This window comes from Rattus norvegicus, chromosome 1, assembly GCF_036323735.1.
Source record: "Rattus norvegicus strain BN/NHsdMcwi chromosome 1, GRCr8, whole genome shotgun sequence".
Classification (NCBI taxonomy): domain Eukaryota; kingdom Metazoa; phylum Chordata; class Mammalia; order Rodentia; family Muridae; genus Rattus; species Rattus norvegicus.
Window position 1 is genome coordinate 101169576 of NC_086019.1, and position 27730 is coordinate 101197305.

Here is a 27730-nt window from a genome sequence, read left to right on the forward strand (position 1 = left end):
TTTTGAAATAAGAAAGTATGTAACTGATTTTGGATTATAGAGGAGCATATAGTTAAGAGATTTTTGGATATTTTTTAAAGAGAGTTTGGAGTTTTAAGGTATTGGAATTTTTAAAGACTGCAGAATGTTAAAGTTGTCCTAAAATTTTAGATGGTAACATTAACATAAGATTCTGGGGACAAATATGTGTTTGTGTGTCAAGCTAACGAAGGATGGACTTGTGAGAGTTAATCTCGGTTGCCAACTTTATGTACCTGGAAGAGGGAACATCTGTTAAGAGTTGCTTCCATTAGATTGGTTTGTGGGATTGTCACCTGTGGGACATTTTCTCAATAGCTAATTATCGTAGGAGAGTGCAGTTCACTGTGAGTGATAATTGTCCAAGGGGACATGTGGGCACAGGCTCTATAACTAAGGTAGCTGAGAAAGCTACCTTATATAAGCTACCTTAGTTATACAAGCAAAGCAGAAGGCAGTGACCCTCCATGGTCTCTGCTTCAGTTTCTGCCCCCAGGTTTGCCCTCCATCCCCCTAATAAGGCTTCTAACCTATAAGATATGGTAAATAATTTCCCTACCAAGTTGCTTTTGATCACGGTATTTATGTAAGTAACCAAACCAGAATACTAAGTTCTCTTGCTTCTCTGCATGTCCCTAAACCAGAGACTGTGTCCTTCATAATAGACACATAAACACAAAACAGAGAGAAATCTAGCATGTCTCTAATTTACAAAACCTAACTAGTACAGTGCCTTAGTGTGTATTACACATTCAAACTATAGCAATTGCTGGTTGAATGTACAATACTCTAGAGAATCAGAGACTATCCGGTCTGGAAGATATCCCATTCTCTCTCCTGGTTCCATTCTGACATTCAGTGGCTGACTTTCTCTCAGGAACCTGGTATATTGCGCCTATATTGCCAAGGCCCCATCTAAAAAGCTCTCAAGATTTTACCCCAACTCACATCTTTTTGTAGACTCACCAGGGCCCAGCCACAGGAACTCTGCCTAACAGCCTTATCTTCCTCATCTTTTTTTAAAATCTTTACTTATTTTCTTTCTTTTTTTTTTTTCTTTTTTCCAGAGCTGGGGACCGAACCCAGGGCCTTGTGCTCGCTAGGCAAACGCTCTACCGCTGAGCTAAATCCCCAACCCCTGTCTTCCTCATCTTGAGCTTTTCACACATACAGTGAAAGTGGACAAAGCATCCTTCAGAATTTCTATCACCTGGCCCTGTCTCCCTGAACTTCAGCAGGGTACCATTCTTCCAACTGCTCCCACTCTGTACTCTACACTACCTTGCCAACGCTGCCCATATGGCAGAACTCTCCAGAAGTCAAAAACACCTGCAGGGCCTGATCCTTGCCTCCTCCTTTAGATTTGCTTCCACCACCAGTTTCAGATCCAGTCCTGAAAACGCCTCCTTGCCTTTTGGCCATGTTGGCATTTGTCTGAAAACCACTTCTCTGTTTTGGTGTTTCTCTGGAACCTTAAGGCACAGTGACTGGTTTTGCCCCTGGTCACCTCAGCGTGCAGCCAATCAAACTAGTAATCAAAGGTTGTGGGTGATCGCCTGCCTTGTCTGTGAGGATTATAGTCTATAGTCCCATGAACCCTGCACAGGTAGGGATATTGCAAAGTTAAATATACAGTTACAGCAGCTGTTCTCGGGAACATTTGGGAGCACAATCACCGGACTAATAACTGAGCCACAGTCTCCTTTTCTAGACTTTGTTTTTTCTCACATATAAAATTTTGGATTTAGATTAGACCAGCAATTCTGACACAGTTAGTTTTACAATATCTATCCATCCATGTATGTATATATGTAAGTATGTATATATGTATGTATGTATGTATGTATATATGTATGTATATGCATGCATGTGACTATGTATCTACCTATGTATGTACTTATCTATCTATCTGTCTGTCTGTCATCTATCTATCATCTATCTATCTGAGACAGGGTATTTCTGTCTCAAATAGAGGATAGCCTAGAACTTACTGTATAGTCCAGACTGACCTCACACATAGAAGTTTCTTGCCTCAGCTTCTAGAACACTGTTTTTTTAATCCATTTGCATACAGTAACAAAATAACAATAAAGAATTGAATAGTAGTTTTAATCATTTAAAATACTATAAACTTCCATATTTCTGTCTGGTAACCCCTTTATTCTTTCTGCTCCATTTTCTTGTTTCTTTTCTTCCCACAAATCTCTTGACCCAAACTACACAAGTTTCCTGTAAACTTAGGAAAGGGTTGTTGTTGCACAAAGGCGAAAGAAAGAAAAAGTCAGTTCTTACATTTGGAATTCAACTCATGCCATAGTGACCATAGCCAGGGTAGTTGTCACTAGGGGCCCAGTGGGAGGCCAAGAGACAATACACTGAAGCCTGCAGGAGGGTAATAAAGGGTCCACTTGCAAAGGAGTGGGGGACAGTGAATCCACAGGAGGGAAAAGGAGAGAAAACAGAAAGAATGAGAGCCATACTTATTGCTTGGGTGGAACTGGGGAAAGCAATGTTCCTTCCCTTAGTCTAGCTTAAGTCCCCCACCCCCATCCCAGGAGAGCAACCCATATGTGACTCTAAGGCCTCAGCAGTGCAGGTAAGAGTGGCCTCCAGACAACCACTGTTTTCTGGGAACAAAGTTAAAAAAGACTGTCAGTGAGGAGCTTCATAAAAGAATGGGAAATAAGAGACCTGCTGTGGCTAGGTATGCCTCCACTCTTAGGATTCACAATACATGAAGACTTTTGAGGACGAGTAAATGAGAGAAAGGCAGAGAAAATAAGGCAACACAGTCCTGGGGAGACAGTGATCATGGCAGGCTCTGTCATATCCCTTAGGATAAAGAATAAACTAAGACTACCTCTTTGGAAATCAATTTGAAAGTTCCTCAACTGCTATCTGATCATGCTTTACTTAATGAAGTCTATGACCACACTCTTGTTTATTGTAGTCCTGTTCACAACTGCCAAGACACAGGGGTGGGACAGTGACCTGGGTGAGTTATCTGTCAACCTATCGAACACTGGGGTTTATTTGAGTGATGTAGCTGGCTATCGAGTGTCACCTTCCTCTCTCACAATTACTTGTGTGTCCCTAGTTGTGCTTTATCAAAAAGGACAACTGCCCTTGCTAGGGAAAGATAGTTTTTGGGTCCTACTTATATGCACTGTATACAAGTTGTTGGGATCATCTGTTTATATGGTTTATTCAAGCATAAAGAAGAATAGAATCATTATTTGCAAGAAAATGATATGGACTAGAAATCATTTTGCTATACAAAATAAACCAAACTGATAAATACTGCATGTTTTCTCTCTTGTACGTGGTGTGTGTGTGTGTGTGTGTGTGTGTGTGTGTGTGTGTGTGTAACATGAAAGACAAAAGAGATTACTTGAGAAGACTAAGGGGAGCATTAAGGGGGAAGAAGGTAGGACAAAGAGACCAAAATGGCAATGGGGTATATGCAAATGTTGTTGAAGGGCTTGATGTATATGTAAGTGTATTAGTTACTTTCCTGGTGCTGTGATAAAGCACCATGACCAAGGAGACTTAAAAGAAAAATGGTTTAGTTTGGCTTATGGTTCCTCAGGGATATGAGTCCATCATGGTGGGGAGGCAGGATAGTAAGCAGCCACGGTGGCAGGAGCAAGAATCTGGGAGCTCACATCCTTAACCACACACATGAAACTGAGGGAGGGAACCTGAAATAGTGGAGATTTTTAAACTCAAATACTTGCCTCCAGTGACATACTTCTCCAGCAAGACCACATCTCTTAAATGTCCCCAGGCAGCACTACCAACTAGCGACAAGTGTTCAAATATTTGAACCCATGGGAGACATTATCATTCAAATTACTACAGTATGAAAATGTCAAAGTGAAACCTATCATTTCACACGATGAATATACGCTAATGGATTAATAATAAAGTTGAGGGTAAGTCTCAGGAGGTAAAAACATATAGGCTCTGAGTCATCAGTTACATCAACAGGGTGTCTGATTCTAAGCTGGAGAACTGAGGCTGGAGACTCATTGCAAATTACCAGTGGGCCCCGGCCCCAGGATCCTGCAGGTTCACAAAGTGCAGAGAGCACTTTCATGTTTTGTGTGCCTTTACCAGCACATACCTCAGGGGTGACATGATAAGGTTGGTGGGCTCATGGGTGGGTTGGTAATGTCAGAGTATGTAAAGATACACTAAGTTCTCTACACATAAACTTGAGACTTCTCACCTACAGAGAGGAGAGACAAAAAGCCATGAACGGAGTGAGTTTACTCTCCTAACATGGTTCAGCTCTTACAGAAATGGGAAGCTGGGGTAGATACCAAGTTTAGTCACAAATGTAAAGCTGTTTCTTCATGATGTAGAAGTTGTGTCCTATGAATTGTATGGTGTCTTAGTTGGTTCAAGCGAATTTGCGCATGACTTCAGACTTTACTCAGAAAAGCCGAGGAGGAATTTCAGAGGAGTGGTCACATTTGCTAGATTTTTCTTCTTGCCACTTAGCTTCTCTTTAGAATATAGGACAAAGAAAACTCCACATGGCTTTGTAAATGTACCACTTAGAATGCAGAGAATATTTTGTATCGAATATGCTGTGGGTAGCATCTCACTCCTGGTCCCATTTGAGTGTCAAACCTTCATTTCTCTGCTTGTTCTACTGTCTCCTGGGTGGTTTGGACATGAAGTGTCCCATCCCAGATTCATAGACTGAGAAGCAGATACCCTGGTGCTATTTGAGAGGTATTGAAAACAATAGGTAGGTTCTAGCTGAAGAAAGTAGGTCACTAAAGGAAGGTCCTTGAAATCATCTTGTCCCTGGCACACCCTCTACCCTGTCTCTATTGGCCAGGAGTCTAGCTAGCTTCCTCTGCGTAGGTTATCGCTACCATGGTATTCTTCTTTGTCTTGGTACCACAAACACAGAGGTGAACACAGACTGGACTCTCTGGAACTGAGAGCCAAACTAACTCTTTGCCCCTTTAGATGTTTTTGCCAAGAATTTTTGTCCCATATGAAAAATCTAGAAGGCACAGAACCACATCTTGAGAGCCTAGCTCCTGGCCTGATTAGCCCGTTAGAAATGAAAGGTGAGTTTCCCAGCTTTCCATTTGACTGTCTTTCTATGATCATCTTAAGGACTGACTCTTTCTTCCAGCTGAATGACCTCTTACTCACTCCATCTAGTTTTTTTAATGTGTGTGTGTGTGTGTGTGTGTGTGTGTGTGTGTGTGTGTGTGTGTGTGCCTGTGTAAGTGTACGTGCATTATGAGCATGCAGGTTCCCCTAGAACTTGTTGAATCCTCAGAACTGGAGTTTTGGTAGCTGTGGCTACCTGATGCAGGTGTTTGGAATCAACCCAGGTTTTCTGTGAAGCAATAAGTTCTCTTAACCATTAAGCAGTCTCTTCAGCCCTTAACCTGTCACTCTGAATTTCCTTAGAGTTACCAGAGAGTTCAGTTCTGTCTGTCAGATGTTAACAGAGTGTTAGAAATGGAACTCACTTAGGCCTTTCCGATGAGTTAGCACTCATAAAGCAATCAAGACCAAAGTAAGAAAAGTTATTTCTTGAGGATCGCCTATCACGTAAGATGGTAGAAACTGGAGCGTGGAAAGAGCAAGTGCTCAGTGTTTTTATTTGTGGAATGTAGCACTCACACTTCTAATTAAGGTAGGAGGCTTATTTCTAACAACTATTTATTGGACAATTATTCTTCTAACGGCAGAGATACCACAAGTTTAACTCTTGAGGCATACATTAATCAGCCAACCCATTACGGAGTCAGACTTTCAGTCAGGAGAAAGTTTTTACACATGTTGGGAGTGCAAGGAAAAGAGGAATATGATTGAGAAAGCAGTGGATAATGTCTTTGAGGGAAAGACCAGGACCCTAATAAGGGTTGAGTCTCTACACTTTCCCTAGGGTATCCCCATCTTTGTCACTGAATCTTCCAGGTACATAAAGATATGCAGACCACCAAGATTTTACTCTAGTGTAGACCACACACTTCAGAATGGGCCTGTTTCTCTGCCCCAAGTAAGGTCACATGAAAAGGACTGCTCAGATAGGCAGACCCTCTGCCACTGTGAGTCGTTTACCAGGGGTGACATTTATCAATACCTCAACACTTTTCTTAGGTCTGTCCAACCCATGCTATATTAAAAATCACTACTATGCTGAAACAGGGCCCATGGAGCATAGCTACTGATACCGAGGCAGACATCAGTCCACTGACAGCACTGCTCAGCTGGTACCTTTGCCAGATTCTCCAACTTAGCCAATGCAACCTCACATCTACAATCCAGTGAATGCATCCAGCCAGAGTTGTCTGGATCCTTTTTCTTTCAGAGGCACAGAGAAGCTCAACCCAGTACAGGGATTCTGATGAAGGGTTCACATGCACAGAGCATCCAGTATCTGGTCCGTGGTCCACTGTGAATATTCAGAATAGTGCCCATACAGGCTAACTTAAGATAAAGGCTGAATAAACCAGATGTCAAGGACATTCCAATAGAGCTACAAGAGTTGAATCATAAAAGCTGGTATTGTATCCACTAAGCCACCACAGTGACATAATTTGAAAGGAAACTAACCATTTCTGAATGTGTTTGATGTGCTTCTTGTAGTTTAGTTAAGATTCTAGCTACTAACAAAAAGCCCAGGTCCTCCTTCCAGGTCCTCCCTCTTGCTCTTTCAACTCGAGCCTTGATCAGGCATTTTTCCTCCAGTGTCTTTAATACACTTACCACTCCCCTATTAAGTCCTTGTCATTCATTTCTGTCTTAGGACCCTTCTATGCCCCTTGCCTGGGCTGGTTTTAGTTAATTCTCACAGCTATCATAGATCTTTGAATGTCACTTCCTCCAAGGAAAATTCCTTCTTAACTTGTTTGTATGCCTTTCCGTTAATGTATGTCTCCAATATACTCCACAAAGGAAGGCAGAACTCTTAATGAGTGTTTGATTTCAAGACCTCTACTCCTTCCCACTTCACCATCTCTCTCTCCCTCTCTGAAAGGATGGGCATGAATAAAACAAAAAAGCCCAGGCCAAGTAGGGTTCAAACTAAGGTGAGATGGCAGAGTGTCACCTATAGTGACTACTCATGTCTTGTTAATTTTTTGACCCAGTAGGAGAGGCACAATAGGTCACAGAGAGTAGAGAAGAGGCACTATTTGATGTGGCTGGGATATTTTATGGTGTCCTATATCCAAATTCGCTCAGTCATGGTTTCTTCTTGCAATGGAGTCAAGTCACCACCCTGTGGGGATGGAAGGCCACCCAGTTATCACAAAGAGATAAGCCAGTGAGTACAGCAGGCCAATGCTGGGAGTACTTGTGGGACAGATTGCATAGCCTACTCCCTTCCTGTTAGTGCTTGGCAGTAAGGTGGTGGTGGGAGCTGCTACGAGCACAACTGGCAAAGTGCCCTTTCCATCTATGTGGAGTTAGAAAGAGAGGAGGCAGACAATCCTCCCTTACCACATCTAGACTCTAACACTTTTCAGTCGGCTTTCCAGATCCTTCTGCTTCCTGCCTCCACCTCCCCTGATACCTTGCCTTGGCTTACTTCCCTAAACGCTGCACTTCATTAATTCCTTATCGCATGTTGCTAAGTTTAATCTAGGACTTTGCTAGGACAACTAATTAAAGTCAGAAGATTCTTAAAAGGAGGAATTGACCTGCAATTCAGCCCTTCCTCTACGCAGGATCAATCTGCAGATTCCTGGCCAAGAAGAGATATAGTATTAAAAAAAAGAAAAGAAAAAAAAAAGGAGCACATTTAGCCAATCAGCAATATGGATGTGTCATGCAGCTTCGTTTAGCTGTTTATGGATTCTAATTGCCCACCCTGGTTACCACCTAAGCAAAACATGCCTGACAGAAAGGCACATGGGAATTACAGCTTGTTTGAGGATTTTGTCATTGTAGGATGGAAAATATTCAGGAAAAAAAGGGCAAGAATACATCTACTATCTGGTTTTCAGCCACAGAGAAGTTTGCTGCTGATAGAGAGAGCAGGAATGCTAGCCAGCTTCCAGCCCCTGGCATCAGCTAGTTGGGAATGCACACAAAGCTGGAAGAGATACTCCCCATGTATACATGGAAAAACTGGTCAGGACTGTGGTCGGCTTTGAAGCACGATAATTTATGAGCTCTGACATCATCCAACCTCTTATATGGACCTGGAGAACAAGGTCCTGAGAGACATGGCTGGTCTGGTCTTGATGGATCTACCTCACTGTATAAGTATAACTGCAATACAGGCTCAATGTAGCTGAGGCAGGGCTCTGCCCAAGACAATCAGTTGACTCTCAGGAAAGAAGTTTCCATATTCCCACTCCCTTCCTGATTGGTTCAAATATGAATTTTTAAAAATCTCCTTGAAGGAAACCCAGCAGCTTCTCAATCACTTTTGCATGGAGAACAAAGAGAAAGAGATTTCCCCTGAGTTCATAAGAAATACAAAGTGGAAGGGAATATGAGAGCTGCAAGCACCTGTATAAACAGGAACAAGTGGCTCTCACTGGGCTGGCCATACCCATGAATGACTCTCCACTTCTCACACATTTAGCTCACTCATAAATAAAAAGGATCTCAGACTTAGGAAAGTCAAGGGTTTCTCAACTCTCAGAAAGATGGATGTGAAAAAAAAAAGGAAAGAAAAAAGCAAAAAAGCAAAAATTAATTCGAATTCATGAATTCATTGAACCAAGCAGAGTAACTTGATTCTTGTTCTTTATAAAGATTTATGGGAGTGTTAAGCTTTCAGGTGTCCTTCACCAAGACCTGGAGGAGACACTGCTAACGGGACAAAAGAGATGCAAATGGCCATTGTGTGTGGCGAATGAGAGAGCTCCTCCTGATGCTAAAGAGGCATGCAGTGTGCGTCTGGATTTTCTGCAGGAAAGCTGTGGAAGCTTCCTGACCATTGGCTTTTCTCATCACTACAATGGGCATAGAAATCTTGACCAACTCTAGATGTGAGGAAGCTTAATTAGTTTATGCAACTTTCAGGAAAGATGCCAAGCACCTTGGCTTCAATAACAGTTGTTAAATGAGGTCCTTCATCGTCAGGAATGGTAGTGGTGTTTACTGATGAAATGCTGCTGCAGTGGAGCTCTAATACAATGTGGTGCCTCCAGAAGGCTCATCATCTAGTCAGATAACAAACTGAGGTTGCTGGCCCCCTGGGAAAATTTTAGCAGACATTTCTGTTGGTCTAACTGTGGAGGGTGTCTCATGAGTGTGTCTCAAAAATTCTCTTGAATATGCTACACTGCAAAAGAATCACCCACAATCAAGAATTATATAGCCCCTGATGTCAATAGCATCAGTCTTAGAAGCCATGATGTGGGAAGATGGAAACATCACACATTAGAATTGAAAGATCAGAGCTTTCTCATCCCGTGGGTTCCTTTAAAAAACAAAACTCATCTTTTAATAATCTTATGGTAATGAACTCACAAATCAAAACCACTACACAGATAGATTAAGGTATCCACTTAACACTTACCCTGTCTTGGTTGTGTATCTCAACAAATTTCTGTACGTTTAGAATGGGCATTCTGAAGCCATGATGCTTCCGTTAGGATTTGATACTTTCACTCCAGTTGCATTTTAAAAATAAATTTGTCCATTGGCTTCTTAACATACCTTCTTCAACCACTGTCTTGAGCTGAACAGGACCTACATTCTAAAGGGAAGAGGAGAGATTCCAATGATCAGGAAGATGATGGAACCACTCCTGAATATCAGCACCCAAGGCTTTGATCTCCCTCTCTTATTGCAGGACAACATGATATAGCCAAGTCTCTGCCCTCTTAAGTTCTCAACTGAAAACAATTCCCTTAGTTGAAGAGATGTACCAGAGTGTATCTCAGCTTTGCCTGTCTGACTGAGACTAGATGAACCCAAGCAGGGAGGAAGAGTGAGAGGAGGAGAGCTCCCAATAAATGAAAGAATAATGGAACATTGATCAGCTCTTTACCACAGCAGGGGAGCTGCCTTGCTGAGCCCCAGAGCTGTCAGGGAGAGCCACTCAACTGTCTGGATGGATGGTCCCATTTAGCATCCATCGGTAACTCTGCCAGAAAAAGAGGCACCACAGAGATGCTGTGTGCGTCCAGCAATCTTGGATTTCTGCTGGGGAGCTGGTGTCCTCATCCTACCAGAGCCAGCAGCAGACTCCAGCAAGTGGCTTACTTCCTAGAGGAGATAGGGGTGGTTGGAGGAAGAGTATGGATAAAAGGAGGGTCCTTGGCAAATTTCTGCTGGTATTATCACTCCAAAACCTGGAGCTCAGGGCTAAGATACCGTCATGGGTATAGTATAGGGTAGGGCACATGCTATGCATTTACCACTTTCCAAATGCCTCAAGCAGAGAAGGGCTCAGTCTAGTGGCAATTTGTTTTTTCAGAATTCTCTTGGAAGGTTTTGCCTTTTTCCCCCCCCACCAAAGAAACAAAGGATTTTTTCTTTAAACATGAGAGGCTGTGGATTCTTGTGAATGGGAGAGACCTGTGTATGATAAGTCATGAAGACAAGAAGTTACCCATTATAAGCCAAGTCCTCAGCTTCCGAGTCCAGGCAACAGGAGCATACCTGCTTGGAGGGGCTTCATGAGTACAAAGGAAGATGACGAATCAAAGTGTAATAGAAGATTGGGCACAGCGTGAAGCTGGCTGCTGAACCCAACCGAATGGGAACACTGTGTCAAGTGAGTTTGGTTCTCAATCATGCTGCAGAAATCAGGGTCACACACCACATCTCCACACATCCGAAAGGAAAGAAACAAGAGTGTGAAAGTTACAAGGTCAGCAGTTTTTAGGAATGTGTCTTTCACAGCCTTTGGTGAACAGATGATGGATGAGGAGGGGGAATGAGTCAGGGCAAAGCTCAACTTCTGGACCAGAGAAAGAAAGGAAAAGTAAGAGAGAGGCAACCATGGTGATGAGACAGGCTAGGAGAAGAGCAGGAAGCAGGGAATGATGAGAGAGAGTCGCCATGACCACAGGGCAGATCCTGAAGTTATTGACACAAGGTAATCCTGGGTCTCCCTGTGCACACTTGAGAAAACAGGAGGTGGTTGTGCTTTGGAAAGGGGGCTTGAGATTAGGAGCTGAAATGTCGAGGCGGATTCAACTGAATATTCTCACAGCAGGTTTGTCTTTGGGTTTCATGGAGTGAGAACATTCCTTTCTGTTCTTCACTGGTATAATACTCTTCCATAATGGGTTGGGCTTCTACACTGTTGTTCTTCTTCTTACCCTCTTACAAAATAACCAATACATCGTACCATTCAAGGAGTTCAAGGGAGACTAGTCAGAGAACTCCAATTACAACCCTGAATCTACATCGGCTTTTCCTTTCAACCAAAGCCTAGTTGGTATTCAGGAGAAACTTTGAGTTTAGTGTTTGACATAATTTAATAGTGTGCATTAATGACTGTAATTTTCCCCCCGCAGTCAAGATACTAAGAAAATGAGGAGTGCCTCATTTACATCACACAGACTAGTCACCGGGGCAGACATACAAACTGTGGCGAAGAACAAAGATCTGGGAGGGCCACCTGAGGGTGCACACGGCACGGTGTAGTTTGCAAAGGTGTGTGTTACACTCTTATGCTGACAATGCGAATCTGTAGTTATTAATATTGCCTCACTATATGGAAACTGAAACTAAAATCAAACTGGAAAAGGCCCATGTCTGGGAGTGGGGAAATCCAGTTTTTTAAGTTTATTTAAAAAATGTATTACAGATATTTTTACCAAAGCTCCATCAGCAAAATACACATGATTCTGGGGGGTTAGTTGTTTGTTTGTTTGTTTGTTTGGTTTTGCTCTTTTTTTGTTTTGTCTCCCGTGACAGGGTTGCAAGCTGGCCTCAAGTTTCGAGCCTCCTGAGTGATGGCATCGCAGCTGAGCACCCTGTTGCACCCTGTGAAGAAGAAAAATAAAATCTCAATTCTGATGTTCTTGTTTTCATCCATGGGGAGGCCTGGCATTGAGAGGTTGGGGAGTGTGCACAAGTTCAATCCTGAGCACCCATACAATATAAATCACAACCACCTAAAACTCCAGCTGCAAGGAGAGCCAACACTTCTAGCCTCTGCAGGTCCTGGCACTCATGTGTACACATATCTACACAACACACATAAACATTATTAAGAAGAATAAAAATAAATTTAAAAAGAATTTCTGAGTTTGAACAAGACTAATAATTTTAGATTACGATGAGAACGTCAATTACGTAGCAAACCTATTTTCTTAGTATATTATTTTACCCTAGCAAATGAAAACACCCTCACCTACGTTTGCATTCTAAAGTACGTTTTCACAGGCATACGTGTATGCATAAAGTTTTGCACTTATATGAGTTTATGTATGTATAAAGTATATTAGCACATCGTATGAGCACTAGTAATTAAGCATATGTGTGTGTGCCTGCAGTTAAGTGGGTGCACATCTGTATGTTCCTGAATGCATGTATGCACACATACACATAAGTTTGTGAATGACTTCATGAGTATGTGTGGTAATGTATGCATGTGTATTCATGTGAGTACATAAACTATTGTATGTTCCCAAGTATATGAATATATGTCCATACATGTTTTTCTCTTCAGGAATACACATGAGTGCATGTGAGAGTGCATATGTGTGAATCTCTGAATGTGCACATCTGCATATGCATGCAGGCAAGCATGCATTATATTTACATCCTCAGGTTGTGTTTGCATGGGGTGTCTATATACATGTGTGTGCAAGTGCACATGAGTTTGTATATGTGAGTGGATGTGGGAGCAGTCACGTATGTGTCTGTGCATGTGTGCATCTTGTTGACATGTATGGACATGTTAGCATATGTATGCATGTGAATGTGCATATGGGTGGGTGTGTAATTGCATGGATATGTATATTCATGTGTGTCTTATGTGAAAGCATGTATGTATTTCTCTGTGTATGCATGGATAGATTTGTGTATTGGGCTTAAATTTGTGTGGGTTAAATAGTTTATTAATAATGTATGTGTAAATGTGTGTATGTGCAGCATATATATGTACATGCTTATTCCTTCATAAGCATACCCTTGTATATTTATGTGAGCATATGTCTATCTGGATGCATGAATGTTTATGTTGTATGCTTGTGTGTGTGCAAGCATGTTTTCATGGCTTGTGTGTGAGTGTGTATGTACAAGTATACTTTTGTGTCCATTTGTTGAATTGTGCTGATATGCATTCTTGCATATGAATATTTGCTTGCATGTGAGCCCGTGTGTCCTGCTTTCCATGTAGGTATGTGTTTGTATGTGTGTCTGTTTATATGTGACTTTGAGATTTATGAGTGCAACTTTTGTGTGTATTTATGAGTGGGTAGATGTGCAGGAGTGAGAATCTGTTTCTGCATGTATCTACCTCTGTATACTAGTCTGTGTGTGTGTGTGTGTGTGTGTATGGCTGTTTTTATTTATGTTGTTGCATGGATGTGTGCACTTGAACTTGCATGAATTTTCCTGTGGCCATCTGTGTATGCATGTTCATACATGAGGGTGTGAGATTGGCATGAATCTGAGTTTTTACATGTGTGTGCATTTGTAAGTGCTTGTTTTTGTCTCTTTGCTTATGTGTCAATTTGTATTAGTGAGCTTGCCTGCTTGTATACCTTTGTGTTCACACATTTGTGTTGTGTATATATTTATATATGTATATATATATATATGTTTGAGAACATACCATGAGTGTTCATATGTTTTAGCCTGTGTGTACATACATCTCTGTGTGAACATATACATTTGTATTTGTATCTTTGTGTATTTGTGTGGGCTCATGTGTTTCTTCATAGGCAGGTTCATTTTGCCTGCCTCTGTATATTTCTGCCTTGTGTACATATGTGCATGTATATGCTTTTGCATTGATTTGTGTGTGTGCACACATATGTGTTTGTGAAAATGTTTATTCATACACATATATGTGCATAAGTCTGTATGCATTGATATGTATGTGAGCATTACTATGTGTATGTATGAGCATGTTCTTGTGTCTGTGTTTGTTATCATTTGTGTGTCCGTGTTTCTGTTTCTGAACATTTGTGCATTTGTGTGCCTGAGTGTATGCAGTATGTTTTTGTACGTGTGTGCATATGCATATATTCACATCTATCTTTGTATATGTGTATGTGCCTATGTGTAGCATAGGTTTTTCTATATGTATGAATCTCTCTATGTGTTTGTGCACATTTGCGGGGTTCTCCACTTTCTGTTGTACTAAACTTTGAGGCCTGGCTTGATCATTGGTCTAAGGTAAACACCTAGAGTTATGTTTTATTTATTTTTTATTTTTTAGATTTATTCATGTATTCTATATAAGTACACTGTAGCTGTCTTCAGATACACTAGAAGAGGGCACCAGATCTCTTTACAGATGGTTGTGAGCCACCATGTGGTTGCTGGGAATTGAACTCAGGACCTCTGATGTTTTATTTTTGAAAAAGAGAACACACCTTGAATTATAAGTTTTTTCAGTTTCTTATTTGACCTTCATCATTACATAGCTGACAGAACTGGACCTTTTGCCCTCTGAACTTGGACTGACACACATAAGTCCAAAGGATTAGAAGCCTCCATGCTTGTAGTATTGTTCACCTCCCAAAAGCTCTGCCTCTATAAACACTGAGAGTGGACTGCCATCACAGCCTGTAAAGACTACATTGAAAGAGAACAATGTAACTTCTGTTCGTGATTATGAGTTTACCAATTCTATAACCTGTTGCAGTGAGTCTCCCTCCAGGTAGACATTCAAATGTGATTGGATTGGATTTTAAAGGATAAGAACAAGACTTGGTGAAATGCTTTAAGCATACTGCACTAAATACCACCAAGTACTTAGATATTTGATAGTAATTTTCCATCTCTGGCAACAGAACACATCCACCCAGTGGCCACACAGCACAAGACTGGTAATGCTGTCTTTCAAAATGTCCTTCCTTTCCAAATGTGTGCTTTCAAAAGCGTTCTGTACCTTAAGTAAGTGTTTCTAGTGTGCTTTGCTCTTTATTGTGGCCTCTCCAAAGCTGAATGCCAAATCCGATGCCCAGTTTGCATAACAATGTAAGCTGAAATAGCTGAGACACTCCATTCGCTCTGGGGGTACACGCTAACACCACATTTTCTTAGACCACACGTCTCTGGATTGGCTTTGTTTAGCCTGGCCCTTCAACCTGCAGCAGTCTGTGCAGTGTATAAAGAGGTGGAGGACAGGTGATGGCACAGGGCTGGTAAACACTGAGTCTGTGTAGGGGACTGGTAATGACTTGGGATTACTCCTTTCCACTCACTGCAAGGCAGAAGAGGGTAAGCATAGAGTTTGTGCTAGACCCACAGCTCAAGTGTGACAAGATGTCCTGGGAACCTGGAAGGAGCCATGGATTTGAGGGGTTAACTCAATGTGTCCCTACAGCATCGAGTATTGTGATGGTTACTTCTTCCCAGATAAAATGTAAATCACTGTGAGAACAAATTTAAAGACTGGCGATAAATTTCAGCCCATGGTTTCAGAAAGATAAGCCATCACACAAATTCAAGGCATCTAATCTTCTTCACCTATTCACCCCTGTTCCACTATGCATGCCTACTATGTAAAACAGGTAATGTGAAAACAAGAAAAAAAAATCATTAAAGCTTGGCCTACTGGCATTTGCCTGTAATTTCAGTGCTGAGTGGGAAGGCTGATGCAGGAGGATTGCTAGTCTAAAGGTAGCCTGATTTATACTGTGAGATTGTCTCAAGATAAACAAAATCCATCGGACTCTGAAAATACGATAGTCAGACAAAAATGGAATTTAAAATGTTTAGGAGTTACCAAATATAATAAAATATAGACACAAAGCCAACAATAGAAAAGTTAAAGGAAAACTTAAGAAGCACAGGGAGGAAGGGAGCTGAAGCGGTGACAACCCAGTTCAGAGTAGAGAGTGCTCTCCAGTGAGACTCACACCAACCTGGGACTCCAGCTCCAGGAGAATCGGGTGTCCTCTTCTGACACACACAGACAGACACATAAAATTGAATCTAAAGGGTCTGGAGAGAGAAGTCAGCAGTTAAGAGCCTATATTGCTCTTCCAGAGTGTAAGCAAGCTTCAGAGTTGGCACAGAACGCATCAATACACCAAATTCTCAACACTCTGGAGGGATGAGGTGGTGGGAAGGCTACCTTTGGATCAGACAAATACAGTAACAGTTGTCTTGTCGCTCTGTAGGCGTGACTTTTAGGGAGAAAAGGGGGAAGTCTGTTAGGATGATTCCTGATTGGACATCCTAGCCAGTGTAGCCTAATAATGAATTGTGATGTCTAGATCTTTGCATTTTGATAGGTGGAACCTGGAGTTTTAGTCAGACATAAGAAAGTGGCCAGATAAGGGAACAGATCTTGGGGGCTAGATTTAGGAATGTAACCTAACAGTTTATCAAAAGAAGGGGAATGGAGGAGGGCAAGACATGACAGTTCCACATTTGCCATGCCCAGGCCTTTAGAAAGCCCCTCACAGAGAACCTGAGTTCAATTCCCAGGACCCATGTCGGATGGCTCACAACGACCTGTAACCAGCCCCAGGAGATCCGTGCCATCTGCTGACCTCTTTTAGCACCCCCCACCACCACATACACACTCACAGAGAGCGAGAAAGAGAGACAGAAAAAGACAGAGACAGAAACAGAGAGACAGAGAGAGGGAGAGAGACAGACAGAGACCTTCGAAATAAATCTCAAAAATATACCAGAAATGTTGGAAATGGGGTTCTCTGGCAGGACATGGTGATTTAATAAAGAAGGCAGGATGCAGACACAGGAGAGTTAATAAAAAGTTATGTTTTCTACCACCACAGCCTGCTTCAAGTGCTCAGATTAAAGTGTCCACTGAGTCATAGAGGTGAATATAACATACCATACACATGAGTTGCCACCATGAAATTTTATAATACCAAATATCAAGAGAAGCTTTTCAGAACTCCCACAGAAATTTGGGTTGTCATACCAGTCTTGTGATCCCTTATTGACACAGGGAGAGGAATAGGAGTCCTTGATGTTTCATTGCCCTTCTGTCCTTTCTGTGTTTCCTTCAACCTCACACAGGTGGACCTCCTCACCCTTCAGCACATTCGTTTCTAAGCATGAGGGCACCACAAGAGACTAAGTAAAGGAGAAGGAAGTCAGTCAGGGGGTTTATCTTTACCAAGGTGCTCTCCCAAACCCCATCGTGGGAGCAAGCAAATGGACCCATGCTCTCCTTGAGTCTGAAGTTGATATTGTGCCATACTCTGATTTTCCTAAGCCTTATTCACAATTTATAATAATAGCTTTATTTCCTTCCCTCAATTATGTGGTTCTGATGAATCGTTCCTTTCCGGTAGTGTAGAGAATTGTTAAAGCTAGAGATTCATGCTCTGCTAAATTCCCAGAAAGACAAGGATGAGATTTATATATTATTTGTGATTACACAAGTAACTAACAATATAGCTAGAAATGAAATTATGAGTGTAAGACATTGTGGAGGAGCAGAGAGGGAACTAGTAAAATACAAGACACTATCTTTTGTGCTAGACATGAAATGCCTAGAATTTACTTTATAGGAAGTAATCAATAGCAAATACTAAAACTTTTTATATAATAATTTCTATCAAATGCTTCCACCAGAAAGTTATCATTGAGGGGCTGGAGAGAAGGCTCAGCAATTAAGAGTGCTTTCTTCCCTTGTAGTGGATTTAGCTTTGGTTCCCAACATCACACACACACACACACACACACACACACACACACACACACACACACACACACACAGAGAGAGAGAGAGAGAGAGAGAGAGAGAGAATGATCTGTAACTCAGTTCCAAGGGACCAAAAGCATCTGGCCTCCATGTCTCATGTACTCATGAGCATACGCCAACACACGCCTACACATGATTAAAAATAATAAAAAAAAATCTTTCTAAGAAGAAAAGTTATGGCTAAATTAACAGATATTATTAATTTTTGCTGGCGGAGCAAGGGCTCAAACCTAGAGCCTTTCTCACGCGAAGCAAGAACTCAGCCACGTAGCTACATCGAAGCCCTTGGGTTTTTCAGGCAGGATCTTACTGCCCTGGTTCCTCAAATTCAGGATATGCCCTGTCTCCAGGATTATGAGCAGGCAGCACCATGCCTGGCTTGCTGATGTATTCATAATCAGTGAAAATTACACCTAAAACAACCTTCCATTTTTTTAGATATTCATCTATCCACACTTTTGAAATGAATATCCTTTCTTACTAAATTATTCCAAAATGGTTATATCATCTCCCCAGGCTACAGTGACAGTGTTTAAGTAAAAATGGATAAAGCGGCAGCTTTGTGGTGCCTGAAGTGAAGGTGCGGGAGAGACCGGAAGGTGCAGGCAGAGCAGATGGGTGCATAATAGGAAGGAACTCACACCCAGAAAATTCTCGAATTCCAACCATTGCAGGGCTAAGTACTTGATGGAGGATTCCAGAAGATGATACCAGCTTAATCACTTTCTACCCCACAAGCCACTGGACTCATACCAGTGACACCATTCCTCCATCTCCAGATTTTCTCTGTGCCAATGCTACATTAGTTGATCAACTCCATATCAATTTAATTCAAAGAAAAATAGGCAGTGTTTAGGCCAGGTCTGGAGATACACACCTTTAATCTGGCACTTCGAGGCTGTGGTAGCTGATCTCTGAGTTCAAGACTAGTTCGGTCTATATAGTTCCAGGCCAGCCAGGGATATACAGTAAGATCCTATTTGAGGGAAAAGCTGGAAGAAGCTGAGAAGGAGGGTGACCCTATAAGACTTACAGTCTCAACTAACCTGAGATCTCTCAGACACTGAGCCACCAGTCAGGCAGCATACACCAGCTGATATGAGGCCCCCAATACGTATGCAGCAGAAGACTATCACGTCTTGGCTCGGTCAGAGAAGCCTCACCTAACCCTCAAGAGACTGAAGGCCCCAGGAAGTTTAAAGGTCTGGTGGGGTAGAGGTAGGGGGTGGGGACATCCTTGTGGAGACTGGAGGGGTAGGGTTGGTGGGAAGAGGTATGGGATGTGGAACAGTCAAAGGGTGGTGGATCAGGAAGGGGATAAAGTCTGGACTGTAAAAAAAATTAAATAAACACACACACAGACATTTTAAAAATCACATTAAAAACTAGGCAGTGTTTTTACATCCAGAATTCAGGTGGAGTCTTTGTGTCTGTTGGATGCCCTTTCAGCAGCACAAAAATACTCATTTTGCAAAAAAAAATTATATGCTAATAAATAAGGGTATCTTCCTTTGAACCACTAAATCTGAAAAAAAAAAGGCCCATACTCCTACCTTCATAGCCTTACATTTGCACTCTGGCCTATTCCTGTCCATCTCTTCAGATCCAGACTCTGTCCCAGCTTTGAAGGGTATAGTCCAAAATTCCATCTAAGTCCCTTTTTGATAGTCCCCATTTATTTACTTATTATCTAATATGCCCAGATAAAATATACATTCTAGCAAACTGATTTTTCCTTCTTGTTAGCTCACCCCTTGTCTCCTGTCCTGACCAAGAACTCAGAAAAGAGGAAAACATATTTTATCTTTTGCAATAACCAGCATCATTAGTATATGTACTCAATGCATCCCCCAGAGAAACTTCTCCAATATTTCAGGGCTTGGGTATCGCTTGGTACTAGAATGACTACCTCATGTGTGAGGATCTGGGCTTCATCGTGGGCACAGAAAAATAAAAGAATCAATTCTAGATACATGTTGATTCACCACTGCTAGTAACAGTGGTATGGCCAATGCCCAGTGGTGGAAAACTAGTTACACATACTAGAATTTCCAGTGCAGTTGAGGACCACTCAGGTAAGGATACATTTCAGAGATTTGGGGCTGCAAATGTAGCTGAGTTGGTAAAGCACTTGCCCAGCGTTTGCAACACCCTGGGGTTCACCCCAAATACACATCCAGTAATGTATATCTTTAATCCCAGCACTCAGGAGATTTTTGGCTGCATAGAAAATTCCAGGCTAGCCTGTCACAAAAGAAAAGAAAAATGAATGTCCATTTTTTTTTCTGTGCCTGGCTTCTTATACTTAGAAATGTTTTCCTCGGCTTCCACAAATAACAGAATTGCTTTTATAGTGCTCTAGACTATTCTCTTCAGAGGGCATGTGTATCTGTGCATATTGTTTTTCTTTTAATTCATCTATCTGATAAAAGGAACAGAATTGGAACAGAATTACAGGAGGCTGCAGAAGGAAGAGACACTGGTTAAAGGAGAAATTTCAGTTAAAGATGAAGAAAATATTAAAAATATATTTGGTGATCAAGTTAGTAGCAATACAGTATATGTTACTGAATTATTAAAATATATTTTAATGTTTTCACTCTCCAAAATAAGTTGAAGTGACTGAATTATTTCAACTGAATCTTTCTATATTTGCACAGATCAAAACTCAAGTTGTATCCTATAAATGTACCCAATTATTTGTCAGCTAGAACTGAAACACCATAATAAAACCTAAGACTGTGTAGTTAACCTACGTTAAGTACAACTTTTAAAGCTTTTACTTTTTAATATGTGGGTATGTGCATATTGTACGGTAACCAAAATGGCCAGAAGATGCTGTCCAATTCCCCTGGAGCTAGAGTCAAGGTAGCTGTTTACCACCCAGCATAAGTGTTGGGAGCTGAACTCAGGTCCTCTGCATGAGCGGTTCTTGATCTTAACCGCTGGTCATCTCTCTAGCCCTAAGAAAATGTCCCTTAAGCACTTGTTCTAGTATTTGTTGCTATGACCAAATGCTTGACAAGAGGCAATTTATGGAAGAAAAGGTCCACTTTGGCTTGCATTTAGAAGACTCAAGTGTCCAGCGAAGGTTATAGTGGTAAGAGCTTAAAGCTGCTGTTCACATCACAACCTTACTCAGGAGATAGAAGGATACTGGGGCTCAGGGTTTTAATTTGGACTAGGATCTCATCCTATGGGATATAACCATCCACAGTGGATCTTTCTCCTCAGTTAAACCCTTCTGAGAAAACACTCTCAGAGACATACCCAGAGGTGTGTCTTGATTCTAAATCAATTCAGGCTGTTAATGTAGACTAACCACCAAAGTACTTGTATGATTGCAGAGAAACAGTTAAGTCCTGACCAATACCCAGTGTCACTAATGAGTTACTATTCAAGTATTTAGGTACAAAAATTGTACTTTGGCTTTAATTCTCAAAACAAATCTTTTTAAATATTTGCAAATACAAGCTGTAAATAAGATCTAAGAAAATTATAGGAATCTGAGAATTGTTTCAAAATCACCCAGAGTGGAATACAGAAAGGAAATTGGTATAGGGGTAAAATAAAATAGGCCCCTTGACAATTATTGTTGAAGATGAGAGATGATTGCGTGGGGGTTTTCTGTATTGCTCTCTGCCTTCCTACATATTTGAAGTTACTTGTACAATGTTTTAGAATAAAGTAATTAATTAACCCATTATGTTCCAGATAGGCATCCATAAGATTCTCATCTCCTCAAATTGGGGAGCTACTTATCTTAGGCCACAGTAGACTCTTTTCTGGACAGAGAAACACCTGCGAATCTTCTCAACCTTGGGTCATCGGAGATGTTATTGAATGAAGAATGTTTTTCCCACAAGAAATCCTTTGTCAGATGCAAAATGATATTATCCTTCCTATTCACGGATCCCCTATAATAGAAACAATTTCAGTGAAGGTAAAAAAATATGGTTGTTAGGAAACTTCGCTCAGACAGTATGACTCTGTATCTCTACGTTCTCTATCGCTTCCTCTCTCCCTTCTCTCTGTTGTCTCCCTCTTCCTCCCCCTTTCTCTCCACACCCCCTGTCTTTCAAATGGTCTCAATCCCAATAACCTCCCCACTTCAGCCTCTCTACCTTTGTCTTTCCAGTCATGCACCGACTACTGCCTCCTATTACTTATTTCAAACTTGCAATGTGGTTGGAGATTTGGAATAAATTCCACTTTTCTCAGAAAAGAATTTCATGTAGCAACAGCCCACTCAACTTGGGACAAAATCGTGTCATGTTTTTAGCATTTAGGAAAAGGAAACAAAAACAAGCAAACAACACCCTGTGATACCCAGCCTCCAGTTTCCTCCAGTTCAGAGGCAAGCTGGGCTTGGAGAAAGAAACAGGGGTGCAGGGCTTTGCTGATCTTGCGAAGTTCGTTGCCAAAGGACAGCAATTGAGGGATGAAGACAGGGTGTGGTAAGTTTGGGAGTAAGTCCCAGAAGTTTTAGAGTGAATGATAGAGTTCTTTCCAAACAACCTCTGCTGTGTGCAGGAATAAGAAGTAAATGACCACAATCTGCAACAGCTTTGAGGGTTGTTTGCCTGTAAACTGTGCCAAGAACAACTGACTAGAGTCCCAGAAGTTTTAGAGTGAATGATAGAGTTCTTTCCAAACAACCTGAGCTGTGTGCAGGAATAAGAAGTAAATGACCACAATCTGCAACAGCTTTGAGGGTTGTTTGCCTGTAAACTGTGCCAAGAACAACTGACTAGAGTCCCAGAAGTTTTAGAGTGAATGATAGAGTTCTTTCCAAACAACCTGAGCTGTGTGCAGGAATAAGAAGTAAATGACCACAATCTGCAACAGCTTTGAGGGTTGTTTGCCTGTAAACTGTGCCAAGAACAACTGACTAGATGCACTAGCCTATCTCACCTTCCAGACCTCCTCTCATCTCCCTGCAATAACGACTTCTGTTGCCAGTCAGCAGTCATGAGATACTTCTGTTTCTGTTCAAATCCCCTACCCCCTGGGTACCTCAGTGGTCAGTGGGGATATGCAGGTCATATTTCTACTACTTGACAAGAGAAAAGATATTTGTCAGCTAGCTTATTTTCCCTTAATTGAATGTTTCTTCCTTGGGGCGGGGGGGGGGGGACTGTATAGACTCAAAAGTGATCAAAATTTACAAGACCTGGGATGTAAAAAAAATGTTATAAAATGCACAGGGGCCATTTGTAAAAGGAGTATGGTTTGCATATACAATGGAACTATCTGTGTTCATGTGCAAAGAATTATGAAGTTGTGAAATTTTCTGAAAGAGAGATATACCTAGAACTACTGTATTCAGTAAGGTGGCTTAGACTTAGAAAGACAAACAGCGCATGTCCATTCTCACATGCAGAAGATTCTAGCTTTTAAATGTGTGTGTGTGTGTGTGTGTGTGTGTGTGTGTGTGTGTGTGTGTGTGTGTTTAGATTGTGTATAGGTCTGGGTACAGGCAAGGTGGCTAGAAAAGAGATTATAAACCATGAAGGGAAGAGCTGAGGAATGCAAGGTGCATAGGACTATGTAACATGAAAGTGGGAAGTAGATTATTCTGAAAGATGTAAGGGGGACAGGGACAAGGAAAAAGAGAACAGCAGGAGAGGCAGCAGCATATTTTAATTCAAAATTCTATAATGAATCTAGTACTTTATGATTAAAATTATAGATAGATAACAGATAGATAGATAGATAGATAGATAGATAGATAGATAGATAGATAGATAGATCGATCGATGATAGGCAGACCAGTGATGTCAGACTAATGGATGATAAACAGCACTCTCCAGCCATCCCAGCCACCCAAGTTGAGCAAGGACCTCTGGAGATGCTGCTTCCTTTAGTCATTACCAGCTGGGGTCCACTCAGCAGTGATGCCAACTGAAAATAACCTCTCCTGTAAGAGAGCCCAGTGTACTCACTCTTTCCTTAGGCCAGACGTGGTGGAAATTTTTCTCTGACATATTGTTGGCGCCCTCTCTGGGGTGAATAAACATTTATTCAAATTTCCCCAGGATATCTGACCTGTTTGGTCAGAACAACTTCTTTGTCAGTTGACTGATGTTTGGGCTCCCCCAAGAAATCATTGTCACCCATAGAGCATGTATGTCATCTGTTGATGCTGAGGTCCTAGAAGTCCCTCCCAGGCTTCCATAAGTCTGAGTCTTCTTCTACTCCTTCACACAAAGGAAGGACACAGGAATAACAAACAAGTTTCTCCAAAGCCACAGTGGGCTGACCTCAGGCTGGTGCTGAGAGACCCAGGCTTACCTCTACTGGATGCTCAGCTCACTTATTTGACTGAAAATTGGACCCAGCAGGACCATTCCCAATCACTTTCTTCTTCTCAGTCATTCTTTAGTTCCATCGAAAGGGTCAGTTTAGGGCATAATTAAAGTCAATTACTTTTTGAAAAGCTATTGTGAAGCCCATTACAGATAATGATAGCGGCCCCCACTCACCCACTGATGCTGTAGAATTACTGTCCTGTGAGCCTTTAGGTTCTTCGAGATAGAGTCAAAAAGACAGACTGCTCGGTTTTGGTTCAACGGGAGAATGCTTGCTGTAAGAAATACATTGTTCCACCCGTTTTCAATATGGGGTTTGCTTAGAGTTGGTCAGAGTCACAGACAAGCAGGAAGCATTGGGGCCTTCTTCTTTACCTCTGTCTACTGGTACCTGCTTGTGTCAGAATTCAGAAAGCCAGAGAGTCAGGGTTGGGCTATGTGACGGATCCCAGGGTCAGGAAACAGGGCTACAGTTTCATGTCTCCAAGTATCCATTGAATAAGGCTTTGTACCCTTGTCTGGTGAAGTGGGAAATTTGGGAAGAGTATAAGTCCCTGCCTTTGAAGAGGACAGGAATTTCTCCTGATGAGATGATTTTAAAAACTCCTGTCATGTGCCAGCTCAGCACATAGCTATTTTTGGCTTTATGCTATGCTGCCATCCCTTTCAGTGGAGTGGTGTATTAAAAACTGCTTCATTTCCACAGATCTCTCTACTTTTTATTATCTTCTTTCTAACACTGACTAGCACACATAAGGCCACGAGTTTGTTCACTGGTACTAGAAAAACAAACAAACAAACAAACAAATAAACAAACAGAAAATGAACAGTTTACCTGTTCATTCATTTCTTCTTTTCTATTCTAGTATGTGTGGGTGGAATTTGTCATGAGTCAGGGTGTAGGGGGTTGAAAGTCAGTGGCTACAGGCTAGGTTGACCCTTGCCTTCAGAAGCTTTTCAGTTGGACAAGGGCACGGTGAGTCCAGTAGCTGTACCGTTAAAGGGACTGCCACAGACAGAAGGCCTTACTGGGGGTTCTAGGAAAATGGTCTACCACGGAGCCACACCTCCACATCCTCATTGGGGGTTTTAGCCAGCTGATCTGTCACTGCGATGTAGCATTAACCTTTGGTTTGGAATCAGACTCTTTCTGTGTAGTGCAGATTGTCCTTAAGTCACTATCCTCTCAGCCTGGCTTCCAACTCTCAATCCTCCTGTTTCTGCCTTTTGAGTGCTGAAATTATATGTTGAAGCACCAGACCTAGCTGTAGAACGTTCTCTTTGAAAAACTGATGAGTCATCCTGGCAGAGAAGGCAAGCAACGTGTCAACTCAGAGCCACCGGCCACGCTGTCTCTTCCTGTGGGTATGTGGGGATTTTTCAGGATCTGGAATGAAAGTGCGCTATACATTAGTCTGAGTGGGTGCCATCTTCACACTTCAGTAAAAAGTTAGAACTAGGAATGAGGAAATGAGGAAGAACCAGACAACGACTTCACAATCACAGACCCAGATTTCCAGAGAGGATTTCCAGAGAGGGTCTCTTGTGCTCCACACCCACTAAATGTCAGTCAACCTTGTTACACTCTGGTCTACTCAATGGCCCCTGCTCCCTGGACCACAGTAGCTTTTAGGAAGGTAAACTCCAACCTCTGCTGCCAACTGCCACCTCCTGACACTCATAGGACAAACCTCCCTTGGAGTATTCTGACCCTGTGCTGCTTCTATGCACAGACAAACCTCTCTTGGCCTATTCTATGGCATGCGCAGAGGTTCAACTCTATGAGACTCATGGAGACTTTAACCTCCTCTGTGCAGCCCAGGGCACAGAGGTCAGTTAACACATCTAGCACAATCGCCACAAATGGAGGTATGGGTGGCTCACCCAAGATTTGAGCCACCAAGGGAAAGGGAATGGAAGGTTTGTCTGTTTCCTTAGAGACAAGGCAGTCTTTGCTGCCAGCTGTACTACTCAGGAAACCGACCAGCTTGACAACATTTGTCACCTCCTTCCTTTCTGCACTTCTCTGGAATATTTCTTGTTTCTTGCTGAAATCTAGGTTCCTACATAGTCAGGAGTCTTTCAGCTCTGCTCAGGGTTCTATCTCCCATAACTAGGAAACCTTCTCTTGTGTTCTGAAGCAACTCAGGGAGGTGGGAGACAGAGTCCAGGCCTGTGGTCATATGTACCCTCCCCCATTGCTCCCCATCAGCAATCCCTAAAGTAGAGTGTGAAATAGGAAAGAAACCTCATTACTGGAAAGACCAGAGCTAACTGGAGATTGGGTGACTATTCTGAAAACTCAGTATATATGTGGCAGAGGCAGCAAACAAGAAAATGAGTGAAGTGGCTTGAGAAGAGAATGGTGTGTGGTGATCTTTCAAAAGATATATATTATTTTGAATTCAAATTAAAATTTAATTTAAAGAATAAGACATAACAATTAGCCACAGAGAGGGTACCAAGATCTGCACACTTTTTATCTCATTTACTCATTATGGTATTATTACCAGGTTTTTATAAAGCCTTATTTTCTGTTGATTGACTAACAAGAATCAGAGAGGTTGAGTAACTTGTCCACTGTCATAAAGTTAAAACATAGTGGAGATAGTCTCTCTCTCTCTCTCTCTCTCTCTCTCTCTCTCTCTCTCTCTCTCTCTCTCTCTTTCTTCTTTCTTTTCCTACACGGTGTCTTACTGTGTAGCCTTTGGCTGGCCCGGAACTCAGAGTTTCATTTGCCTCTGTCTCCCTAGTGGTAGGCTTAAAGTTCACCTAGTCTTTGACCAAGGTAGGCTGGCTGTGGGTCCCCACCTTTAACCTAAGCACCACAGGGCACTCGAGGGCACTCTATCAGCAGAAACAAGCAGTGCCAAGATGTTGAGCTTGTTCCTATGGCTGTACCCCAGGTGGACATTGAGTTTCCTTACTTGCCCCTTCCATGTCTTGTGACCAGAACCCTGAGTCAGATATAGACACTTATGTCCTTAAGAAACTAAATTCTACCCCCGTGGATGCTGCAATCCTTCCTATTCTTCTAAAAGAGTCCTCAAGCTCCATCCTCAGTTTGGCTGTGGGTGTCTGCATCTGTCTGAGTCAGCTGCTGGGTGGAGTCTCTCCGAGGACATCCATGCAAGACTTCCTGTCTGCAAGTATAACAGAGTATCAATCATTACCGAGTGTCAGGGATTAGTGCTTGTCCAGGGGATGGGTCTCAAGTTGGCCCAGTTGTTGGTTGGCCATTCCCTCAGTCAGGGCTTCATCCCCCATCCCTGCATTTCTTGTAGGCAGGATAAATTTGTAGGTTTGGTTTTTTTGAGACAGGGTTTCTCTGCGTAGCCTTGTCTGTCCTGGAAATCTGTAGACCAGGCCGGCTTCAAACTCACTGAGCTCTGTGAGCCTGTGCCCACCAAGTGCGGAGACTTGAGGCTCTCCCTAGAAGAGAGGCTCTCCCCAGCATAGCCCATGCATCAGGTGGAAGATGACAGCCTCCAGCCAGGACAGACCTTCCATGGTTAATTTCGCACCTCTGTTGCTGCTTATTAACATGGGACTCTGTATAGAAATTAGGTTCTCGGTGAGA

The 27730-nt window shown here is 42.1% G+C and overlaps 2 long non-coding RNA genes across 5 annotated transcripts in view; one reads left to right on the plus strand and one right to left on the minus strand.

Moving 5' to 3' along the window:
* LOC102548815 (uncharacterized) overlaps positions 1–11991 on the plus strand; it is a 56640-nt gene extending 44649 nt beyond the window's left edge. Inside the window, exons 4-5 of one of the 2 annotated variants that reach the window (XR_010063000.1) lie at positions 11487–11625; positions 11890–11991. This is a non-coding gene — a long non-coding RNA (uncharacterized LOC102548815). The remainder of the gene's footprint in view (positions 1–11486; positions 11626–11889) is intronic. The other variant, XR_010063001.1, reaches the window with a different exon arrangement.
* The window catches only part of LOC102549042 (uncharacterized), a 96744-nt gene that overhangs the window by 11616 nt on the left and 57398 nt on the right, over positions 1–27730 (minus strand). Inside the window, exons 4-7 of one of the 3 annotated variants that reach the window (XR_010063002.1) lie at positions 18717–25537; positions 17051–17205; positions 11790–11958; positions 9536–9715 (exon numbers count right to left, since the gene is read on the minus strand). This is a non-coding gene — a long non-coding RNA (uncharacterized LOC102549042). The other 2 variants (XR_005499017.2, XR_005499018.2) reach the window with 2 other exon arrangements.